The following is a 12020-nucleotide window of genomic DNA, read 5'->3' as shown; positions in this document are numbered from 1 at the left end:
CCGGCTGAGTCCCGCCGCTGGGCTCTGTCCCGCCGCTGGGCTCTGCCCCGCCGAGCCGGGCTGAGTCCCGCCGCTGGGCTCTGCCCCGCCGAGCCGGGCTGTGTCCCGCTGCCGCTGCTCTCGGCGGGGCGGGCCGCCGCAGCCCGCACGGAGCCGCCTACCAGCGGGGCGAGCGCTCGGCCGGCGCGGGGCTCCGGGGCGGGCGGAGCGGGACGGGACGGCGCCGTCGTGCGAGCCCGGCTGTAAATAGGCAGGACAGGGGCACGGCGCCGGCCGGCAGCGGCGGGACGTCCCGCAGGCACCGCCCGCAGACTCTGTTCTCCGCCCGGTTCCCGCCGGGCTGGCGAGCGGCGGGAGGGGCGGCCGGGGCTGGCCGGGGCTCACGGGGATGCTGGAGGCGGGGGGAGGCCGGGGAAGGGGCGGCCCTGGCTCGGCACGGACCGGAGAACGCGGCGGGTCCCGGCGGGGAGCGGGGCTGGTCAGCGCTGCCACCGCTCCTGGCCCGCAGGACACACACCAAAGGGCGAGAGCCTGCTCCCGGGTGGGATCTGTAAAAAACGGAATGAAGCACTGGGCCGGAGAAAGGCTGAGGTGGGAAGGGGTCCCTGGGTCACCAGGCAGGGTCACAGAGCCACCTGCCCTGACTGGGGCGAGACGGCTTTGAGTATCTCCAAGGATGGAGACTCACAGGCCCTCTGAGACACCTCACTCATCAATGCTCGCTCACCCTCACAGTGAAAAAATATTCCCTGATGTTCAGCGTGAGCCTTCTGTGTGTGAGCTCATGTTCAATGCTTCTGTCAGTGGCCCAGCACCTCTTGAGGAACTGGCCCCGCAAGCCACCGCAAATCCTTCATCTCTCCTCCGCTTAAGCCAAGCTGTATTTCTCTAAAGCACACCTGCCTCCTTCGCAAGCACGAGTGCACCTTTTCTGAATTCACTCCTTAGAGGATTTATTTATAGCTACAACATAGAATTTTGGGGGTTTTATCCAGTCTTACTTCCATATCTCCCTCAACACTATTTAATGTTACCTTTTTTTTTCTTTTATCCATTATGATACATTAATTGAATGTATTGCTATACAGTATTGCTATTAACTGAGTGTATTGGTAACCTTCCCCCTAAAATGCTAAGAAATTGAACCACTGGACATTATTAAAAAGAGGTACTAGCTACAGTAGCAATCTTTGCAACATCAGTAACTTATTCCACCATCCTTCATAAAAGTGCAAAAGTGCTATTAAACGTTGCACATCGTTGTTGTTTCCTTACTGGCCCTTTAAACAGTAATGATAGTAAGTGCATGGGGTGCATTCAGTTTTCTTTCAAATTAAAAAAGAATTCTCTCAAAATAATGGTAAATAATGGTTAGGGTTTGATCTAACAAACTGGAGACAGAATGGTGGTTTGAAGTGAACTGAAAGAAAGTGTGTAGAGTGAAATACACTTCACACCCCTCGTGTATTTCCTGGAGCTGGTGATTGGAAAGGATAACAATAAGACATTAAAACCAGCTAACACTAACACTGACAAACTTTGTTGAGGAATGAAAACTAGTCAGAACCTTAGGATTCAGGGATGGAACCATCATCACTCAATCTACAGCAAAACAGTGAGTTTTTACAGCTTTTTTTTACAGTTTGCCCAATAACTTGATTTCTAGATAACTATAATCTAATAAAGCATGTTTCATGTAACATCATATATTTTAGAAGAACATAAATCTTTTTTTTTCCTCTTTACTGACTATAAAAAATGCCCAGGGTAGTTCTTCTAGGCTCTGACATCTTTCAGATGTCTCATTCAGGTCATGCTCCAAAATGTGTATTTAGTTGCTCATCATGTTTCTCTGGCCACATGCCCAAGTTTGTCACCTCCCAACATATCTGTGATGTTTTACAGATTAACAAGAAGGTGAGCACCTCCCCTGTATGCCACAGGCAGGCTCATGGGCACCCATGGCAGCAGAGACCTGCCAAGATCTGCAGTGGACACCTGGTCAGCCTGCAGTACCTCTTCCCATAAAATCACCCTTTGCATTACATCCCTTTAAAGTATGTTCAAGGGGTAGAGTGAGCTTTTCCTGTTTACACTTTAAAAAGACATTACTAAAATACTATAAAGCAAACAACTCTAAAATAAAGTGTAATGGTAGTAATAATAATAAATGTCTAATATACAAAATCATGTAATTGGCAAAACCTAATAAAATGTGTTGAAATAATTGCTAAAGATATTTTTAAAGGACCTGGTGGCTATAGAACTTTCTATCTGTAAACACTAAAGCAGACAGAATAACTTCCTTCAACATTTTTATGAGTGTAAGATATGGCAGAAAAATAAATGTCCATTAAATAATAATTCATGACTGCTTTTGAGATGCTGGATAATAAAAATGAGTTAATGTTCATTACATTTCAGATGAACTACTGGTTACTTTCACAAAAACAGCTAAATAAAACTGAAAAGACATTGTGAATGCAGAGAAAGGCAAAACAACAGTTGGGTGACTTGGAGATATTTACAATAACATAGATAAACTCTAGAATAAATATTCAAAAAAGAATAACTGATTTGGAACATCTGATCCATCTACTTTTACTCACTTTTATAAATATTCTTGTGTAAATAGTCCCTTTAGAAGTATCTCTTGTAGAAGAAATATCAGCTTAGAAGCCAGGAGACTTTAAAGCAGTCTACACTTGTTTTCCTTTCCAAACAAAAGAATGAGCACATCCACCACCTCCCTGATAAGCTCTGATCTCAGCAGAAATTGTAAATCTCTGTGACATGAGGCCCTGGACACACTGGGCCAAACAAGACATTGATGGAGCACTTCACTGGTGACATGCAGCCCCAGTGGGAATTTGGCTGCAGACACAGTGTGGCTGTCCTGCAGAGCCAGAGCCCCAGCATCTCCCAGCCCCCAGCAGGGAATCACACCTGGCAGCCACAGCCATTAAAACAAATTGATGCTTTTGCTAATATTGCATAGTATATAAAAAACCTGTTACTGTCATGAATAAAATCAGCCTGTACTAAGGACAGCACTTTAAAACCTCAACAGTCTGTAGGCAATTACACATTACCCCAGACACTGGGATATTAGGCACCTATGCAGGCAAAAAATCTGTGCCAAAACACTGGATCACCATCCCATCCAAACTTCCTCAGTATTTTTGTTCTTTAAGATAAATGTTGAAATGGACAAATCAAAAAAGACACAGAGAACTGACATGAGAAATCCATAAATTCTCATGGTATTTGAGGAGGCTGTCTTCAGTTTCTAATGATTGCATTATACAAATAATCTAATTGATGGCAATCTAGACACATTTTGAACTGCAGAAAACAAGTTTACTACCCTGACATTGACAACATGCTCCAGTTGTTTTGCTGGTTGTTTAAATTTTAACTGATTCTCATTGATTTATGTCACCAGGTAGGAATGAATAAAATTCCTGTTAAAGGAACAGCATCCAAATTCCCATCTCAATGGTAAAATATCAGCACAAAGCAAGACATTTCCAGGTATGCTATTTCTTTAACATTTTCTTAGTTTGCTTAAAGAAACTGTGATTTAGGAATTCAGGTCAAACAGAACAAGGTCAAACATCTTCTATAAATGTATGTACTGTCCTAAGGAAATTCTATTTGTAGGTTAGATTTATTATAAAATATTTTGGTGGCTTGTCTAAAGAACTGTGGAAGCAATTGCTTACTAGTTGTGTTCCCCAAAAATTAAAAGGTGAATTTGTGACACTGGATATTTGGTGTCAACCTACTCTAAATACAGCCAGGCAATAATAGGATTCTGAATTTAATAAATGTATATTTCTCTTTTTATATAGATATACTGTGTGAGGTAATTTAAAATATAATATGGAAATTAATGTATTCCCCATGGTTTTCCATGTTTCAGCTCTAACTGGGTACATATCATCAAACTTGCTTCAAGTAAACACAAATAATTAGACTTAAAATGGGGATGCTTTAGAAGAATAATGATTTGATAATTTCTTTATGAAACCATACCTTTTTTCAAGAAAAGAAAAAAAAAAGGAAAAATGAAATTTCTTCACTTCCCATTTCTGCTTCTGTGTACTGAACTCCAGGTCATAATTCCCACAATAATTTTTTAGGTGATTATTTTTTTATTATTGCCTGTATTAAGGATTAATTCCTAAAGCCTGCTTCAGCTTCTGAACACAAGATAAAAGCACACAGTGCTGTAAAAGAGTTCTTGAAACCTTGTGCACATTTTGGAGAGAATTCTCTGGTGCAGTCACTGTGGAAGGGTGATCTAAAGTTTCTGAACACACTCTTTTAACCTGCAATTAAGGAAGGTGTTCTGGGAATGGGACTGAAAAGGAGTTACTGCCCTTTTCTTTGTCACCTCTTCTGTCAAGCATTGCCCACAGACTTCTTTTGTTGTCTGCAGAAGTGATTTATTTTGTTCGTGGTTGTATTCAGAAAAAAAACAGTTCAGCTGCTGAGCTTTTTATGCTGTTTAATTATCTTTAACTTGCACCACACCTATCAACTATTAGGCATAACATATTAAAATTGTAATTCAAACTCTTAATGGCTTCCCACTTATAAGAAATCTTTGTGCAATGTGTCAATACAAGAAGAGCAAATTGCTTCCTCTTACAACAGGAGGGAGAATCCCCCACACTTTCTACACTGTGTTTTATTTCACTGAGTTTTTGCCTCCTCTCATGCCCTCAGTCTTCACTTACCAGAGAGAGCCACCATGTCAACAGAGAAGAAATATTTGACAAGGGCCTCAAAAAGAGTTAACTGAATTGTCTCCCACTCCAAAAAATAACCCAGTTTGAAAATCCAGCATTTATCTAATTCTAGGAAAACAAAAAAGAAAAAATAAATACCAGTATTGGTTGGAGGAAATGTTTTTCTCCAACTGAGTTATTATTCAAGCAATTTCCAGTAATTTGTCCAGATTAAGTATCACTGGAATATACGACTGCTATTATTACTGAATTAAACCTTTTTATTCCTCTGTGTAAAACTAAAACAATACACTGAGAAGAACATTAAAAACATAGCCCAGTTAGTGTAAAACAGCGTTTATGTATGAAAACTTGTAACATGCAGTAACAAGCTGCTATTGCCTATAATTTGCTAAATGTTAGGACAGTGCTGGCTGTCCTCATTCCCCACAGGGAATGTGTGCCAACTCCAGCCCAGCATTTTGAAAGGGCTGGTTCCAAAAATCTACAAGCACACAAAGCAATGGCTGCTTTTACTAACTCCCATCTTATAAAAATCCACTGTTCTTGACTCAGTATTTTTTTTTTTATCACGATGAAAGAATCATAGAATGGTTTAGGTTGAAAGGGACAGTTACAAGTCATCTAGCCCAGTGCTCTTGATGAGCAGGGGCACCTTCCACTACACCAGGCTGCTCAGAGCCCCATCCAGCCCGACCTTGAATGTTTCCAGGATTGAGACATCTACCTGTTCCCCAGTTTTACCACTCTTGTTATAAAAAAACTTTTTCCTTATATCTTATCTCAGCCTCTTTCAGTTAAAACCATTACCCCTTGTCCTATCACAACAGACCATGCTAAATAGTTTATCCCTGGCTCGTCGTGTCCTTTGCCATGAACCCCATCCCATGGCAATCTCTCCCATGCAGCAGTGACCCTCAGTAGTCTCCTACTCTTCTTAAAGTTTCATGATATAAAAATAATTCCCACATTATTTTTATGTCTAGCCATTAGATATAAGTTTTCTAAATTCTACTTTATTTAAATTATACATTTTGGATTTTCTGAGCATCTGCTACTACACAGTCACAGAGAATGCAGTTACACCTTTCTGCCTGCTTACATGATAACAGTAAATTTTTCCTTTCTCCCACTTCTTTTGGCATTTTCTACTCTAAGGTCAACTCCACCCCAAATATCAAGCTAGGTACACAGTACAGATTTATACTAAAATAGCTTTGCTGACTGACACAGCTGTTCTGGGAGAATTCCCCAGTCATTAGTGTAAGTGCAGTTACATCAGCAAAACAGGATTCTCCTAGAACTGCTTGTTTTGCATGCCCACCTTAGGACCCTGGGATTCATTTACTGGTACACAATTCCAGCACTCCTACATGGGAATAGTGATTCCACTGTTTTCATTGTCTTAACACTCTCTGCCAATGGGACTCTAAGTAATTCAGCCCTTGTGGATATAATTTCAAAGTCTTGCACATTTTCAAAGAATACAGATTTGAAGAAATTACTTTCACTACATTTCTTTCAAAAACCCCAAAATTTGCAGTTTTTAAAAAATAAAATCAGGAAATTTTAACATAAAATTGTTTTAAAAGGTAGAAATGAAAAAGTCTTCTGTTCTTTTTTTTCTTAGAAAAATAGGCTGCTTTCAGATGTATAGAGATACCAATTTTAGTTTCTTAAACAATATAGTTGAATTATTTGTCCTGCAGTTGGCATTGTCTTCTGTATTAAGCTTTCTTTAATGAACATAAAGGAAATCTATAAAAGTAACTCCTTCACTTTAATGCTAATATTAATCACATGTGAAAGCTGTCTGTTCTTATTTAAACAAAATATATTTACTTTCCCCTTCAATGTTTATGGGAAAACCACAAAACCAAAATAAAGTCATAATATTTCTGAATAACAAAAGGGGTTTTTAATGGGCTAACATGAAGAAACACAATGTAGATAGTTCCCAAGTAGTGAAGAGGCTGGAGAGAGAACCTCTACATTACTGACTATTTCTGTTTTGATTAAAATAATTTCACATCTTTATGATCACAAGGTGATCTGCAAATCACAAGGTGTTTTAGAGCTTGGCAAAAAGTATTACATCATAATGCTTCATAATTACATCATAATGGGAGAGAAACCAAAAGCACAGAAATAAAAAGTTACATTTTTTTTGAGGAAAGAAGTGGTGGGAAAGAAACCCATAGGGAAAAAAAATCAAGCAGTTTGAAAAACTAAAGCAAGTGGTGGGGTTTTCTTTGATTTGATTTGTTTTTTTTTGTTATGAATCCATACATTCTATCTGCTTCCTCTGTTTTGATCCAAATCCACCTTTTTGTCTCTGAGAGTGACCTTTATAATTTATCAGACCCATCAGCTTAGAAACTGACTGTAGTTATTCATTTATATGCTCAAATTATATTATTGAAGCTGCCTGTGTACTCCACTAAAAGTTTTCAGAATGCCTTAGAGGAGGACAGTATAATTAGTTTCAGACACTCTAATTTTATGAAACATGATTTGTTTCCCTTATAATTCCATCTTCAGTAGAGATGGGACAAAACCAGTACAGAACTATTGACACTTGAGTGGAGCACGGTGTCCTGAAACTCTGTTGGTGCTGCAATCTGCTGATGTAACTTAAGAGGATATACTGCAGAAAAGCAATATATGGTCTTGTTTGTATTCTGCCAGAAAAAATACAAAGAACATCCTGCTGAGGTGAAACTTGTTTTGCAAACATGTATAAAGATGAACATGTAAACAGGGTGGAAAGCAAAGTGTGTACTTGTCACACATTGTTCTCTGCACTCCAGGAGCTGCAGTGTCTAGAGAGAATACAGTTTGCCAAGGACAGTGCAGGTCTGGTTCAATATTTTTGCCCTTTAAGAGCAATATGTTATCATCAAGTGTCAAAAGCCTTGGTGAGTCCAAATGTCAGCACTGAAGAGACATTTGTCTTGCAAGTCAGTCAGGTAATTTTGAAATGCCCTGTAGAAGGTTAATATATATTAAGCTGGTGTGATTTTGCAAAGTTCTGTGCCTATTAGGTTATCTGTTTTCTTGAGACCACAGATTCCATTCATTGAAAGCACTGTGTACCAGAGTCCTGTGCATTATTTCAGTGCAGAACAACCAAACAGGGTTTTCTGAGGTTTCTTATGCTCTGCAAAGCACTGCAGAGACTTGCCACATCTATTTTGTAAATCATGCTCTTTCAAACTGCCTATCCTGTGTGGCCCCCAGGTAACCTGCTCCATCCCTCAGCCAGCCTGGATTCCAGGTTACATCTGTCACCTTATGGTTACCATCCTTAGGGTTATGGCTGGTAGAGTGGAATTTCTGAATGTCTCAGAGTTCCAGAATTTCAGTGGAAGCTATGCCATTTTAATGAGGCCATAAATTTCCCTTCTTATGGATCCAAATATATAGGGTGCAAATACTTTAAATCTTAATGAGGATTTTACAAAGGGACCACATTCACCAACAAACACCTTAATTTCAATGGTCAGCACTAAACTCACTGACTAGAATCTGAGTCAGTTGGTGGGCACCAGAATCTATCCAGAATAACAATAAAAATATTTCCAAGCAAATTTAAATGTATTTTTATCTGCTGATGTCATGTTTATCTGACAAAATCACAGATTTTCAGTTTATTTTGTAAGTTTTAACATTGTTGTAATTCTGGCAGAGGGAATGTGTGCTGTTGTCAATTAAACATCTCTCATTCCATGGTGTCTTAGTCATAGCAGTGCCTCTGCAGGACATGCTCACACAATCTACAAATCCAAAATGCCACTGCTAATGAAAAACAATTTATTTTCTCTTACATTTGTTTATATCTGGTAATCCACAGCTATGTCTACATGAGGAAATACAGTATCAGACACATTCTGATGCATGGAATGTGTGAGTTGGAACCTTAAAATTATCTAATTCCAACCCCCTGCCATGAGCAAGGACACCTTTCACTAGACCACCTTGCTCCAAGCCCCATCCAGCCGGGCCTTGAGCACTTCCAGAGGTGGGGCATCCTCTCAGTTTCTCTGGGCAAGCTGCTCCAGTGCCTCACCACACCCTCAGTAAAGAATTTCTTCCTAACATTTAATCTAAACCTTCCCTCTTTCAATTTAAACCCATTAGCTTTTGTCCTGTCACTACATGCCCTGGTGAAAAGTCATTGTCCAGTTTTTTTGTAAGCCCCCTTCTGGGTACTGGAAGGCTTCTATTAGGAACTAGATAATTTTTCTGCTACATTTCCAAGAGCACAGTATCAGCTTAAATTTGTAGAGCACCTCCAAAGATGTTCTGATTCGGGAGTCCAAATGAGCCAGAAATCACATCCAAAGTCTGTTTTGGTGTGTCACAATATGGATTTGTGTAACTGTGCCCACTGGATCAATGCCAGGGGACCACTCTGTGTGATTTAACACTGTAATACAATAGAACCTTCTCTCAGGTATGACACTGCTACAGATTTAAAACTTCCAGGCAGGATTTCAATTGCAGATGTAAAATTGAAGTTACCTTGCAAACAACTTATTTGGCCTCAGAGTCACTGTGCTGCAAATAACATTTCCTCAGCTGTTTGAAAGCCAGTTTGCCATACTATTACCATATTAATGAGTTCAAATGGGATTTGAACCACCATATATGGAGGCTTAATGTGCGTGCATAAGCTGGAACTCTTAGAAACCTTCCATTCACATAGGATTACATGTAAGGCCACACTGGACTTCATTTCACAATCTAGCATTTCAGAACTGAGAGTAACAGATAGAAAGCAGTAAAATTTCATTGACTAAAATTCTTCTTCTGCTGTTACTATTGTTACTAGTGCAGTAGCTAATATTGATTACAGACCAGATGTGCTGATACAAATTTGGCTCAATGCATCTGGTGTATCCTACAAAATACTGAATGACTTAAGCTTCTTTACTTATGCTGACTTTTAAGAAATAATTTTACTTCTTCAGCTAGTAAGATGTCCCATCCAATATGATCTAAATATCTTATACTTTCCAAAGATCCCTCAGACATGAGGTTCATTATCTTCCATGTATAATTTAGGCTGTCGCCTAAAGAGTAAATCACTGAAAATAAAAAGGTGAGAGGTATAATTAATGCCAACCTGAAGATAATTTTGTTCACCTGATAAGCCTCTTATGAGCATAGGTCCTGTGATAATGTTTCACAATTTTGATCAGTTTTGCCAGGATTATACAATACTTGCTATTTGTACTTCAGAATTTGGCTACTTTTTTCTGCATATTTAGTTAATGATAATGCTGGAAGAGCAAGAAAGCTTGGACCTGAATATAGAAAACACTGTATGAACTCATAATTTGAGGGGTTTTTTCTGAAAGAGTTTGCAGTCTTAATGGTACAGCAGATAAAAACCTCAGGCTGCAGCATAGAAAGAAATGGCACCAAATTTACACTACCCCCAGTAAATCAGCAGCAAAAACTTCCTGCCATCTGGATAATCTCCATCAGCATAGAATATTTCAAATGTACTAGCAAATAACATCCTACAAATCTTTTCATATGTTTCTATATTGAGAAAGAGTTTGTATCAACTTCCTTTTCACTAGTGTTATTTCAGACTGGCCTATTGAAGTGAGGATTATGATTTCCTCAGCGGAAGGGACACTGAAATGTGTGCCTCTTCTTTATCTCCTTGTATTCGCTTTTTAAAATAAAAAGCAGCACCAGTATAATTCAAAGAATTCTTTTCTTTTTCAAGGGTCATAGCAGTTCCTAGTGGTAAGTGACCCATCTAAGGACAAAGGTGTTGCTCTGGTTTAGAGAAGGAAAGAGTCTCTTAACTAAAGACGAAGGGACAAAAAAAAACCCAAAATCCCCAGTGGTTCATGCTGAGTGACATAATATGTTTGCTTAGACAGCTCAATGGACCCAGTACTTTAGCCCCAACTCAGGTGCTGGATACATCAGTGCTGGATTTGGCCAAGCTAAACAGATTTGCAGAATATGTCACTAGTTTGCCTGGAGTTAGCTCAGGCAAACCTTCTGTGCTGTGTGGCCCATGATATGCACCAAGTGTCATCTCATTTCACTTCTGCATACTAAAACCAGGAGTCTAGTTTAAGCCAGCTGCCTAGGCTGCCTCTGTACTCAGTGGGCAAAAATTTGAAACAACATGACTGAAAAGCTGGAGTACCAGCTATAGCAAATGCATGAATTTTCAGTCCCAGAGAAGTTAACAGCCAATGCTAACTGAAAATAGAAAGCCTATAGACTCCAACACGAACTACACACAGCCACAAAAATACCAGAACCAAACCTAGAAGGTGGCAGAACCCCAAACAACTGACTCAGCTGGTGACTGTCAGCTATGTAAAAGGGATTCTCAAACCTTTTTGGACTAGTAAAGGCACATCAAGATTTGAACTCAAGAGTGCACAGTGGTACAAACCTCAGCTTCTTCTGACTCATCTGCCCAGAAGCCCAGGGGCCAATTTACAGATGAATTAAATAGGCAGGTCACCTGCAGCCCCCAGTCCAGACTGAGGCTGCTCCTTTGCAGTACACACATGTGTGTGCGACTGTATGCACATGCATATTTATAGTCATACATAAAGAAATGTGTATATATTGTATTTATTTCCACCCACTTGTGTCTGTATCATATTTTGTACAGGAAAAATTGCTTTTATCAGTCCAGCATCAAGTCCTACAATCAGGGCAACAGCCCAGCTGTTTGGCATATCTCGCAATGTATATTTAATTTGAAATATTCTTATATATAAATGATATGCTAAAAATAATGCCCAAATAACCAGCATAACTTTTTATTTTTAAAAATGTATGTTTGTTACATCTTCCTCTATAAATTTCAGCTAAAGTACATAAACTATTTCACACAGGAGCTGAGAAATTGTCCCCCCACTTCTTTTGGGGTAATCTTTCAGGAGCTCTGGGCTCTCAAAACCCTAAAAATCAAGTCAATAATTCTTTGCTTATTTCTTCCCTTCTACCCTGCTTCTTTTGTTTCAGAAACAAAACAAAAAAGATACACATTTTGTTAATTAAAATTCCTTTTTTTTTTCTGTATGAATACTGGCTATTGTTACTTTCTAAAATAATCCTTTGTGGATTTGACAAATGTCAGGATTCTGCACCAGCATTCTTGTTTAGAGAGGTCTTCAAAATTCAATTAGAATAGAATAAACCCACTGAGTTGAGCAAATGAGTTATTTGAATACATTTTTTACATCTGACTATTATATAGTGTATCAAAAATAG

The 12020-nt window shown here is 39.3% G+C and overlaps 1 protein-coding gene across 4 annotated transcripts in view; it reads right to left on the bottom strand.

Annotated features, from left to right (window-relative positions):
* RIMS2 (regulating synaptic membrane exocytosis 2) overlaps nucleotides 1-12020 on the bottom strand; it is a gene marked incomplete at its 5' end in the record, with an annotated part of 445281 nt that overhangs the window by 20230 nt on the left and 413031 nt on the right. The gene's annotated exons all lie outside the window — the stretch shown is intronic.

The sequence above is a fragment of the Erithacus rubecula genome, assembly GCF_903797595.1.
Source record: "Erithacus rubecula genome assembly, chromosome: 3".
Lineage (NCBI taxonomy): Eukaryota > Metazoa > Chordata > Aves > Passeriformes > Muscicapidae > Erithacus > Erithacus rubecula.
This window is presented reverse-complemented; position numbering and strand designations above follow the sequence as displayed.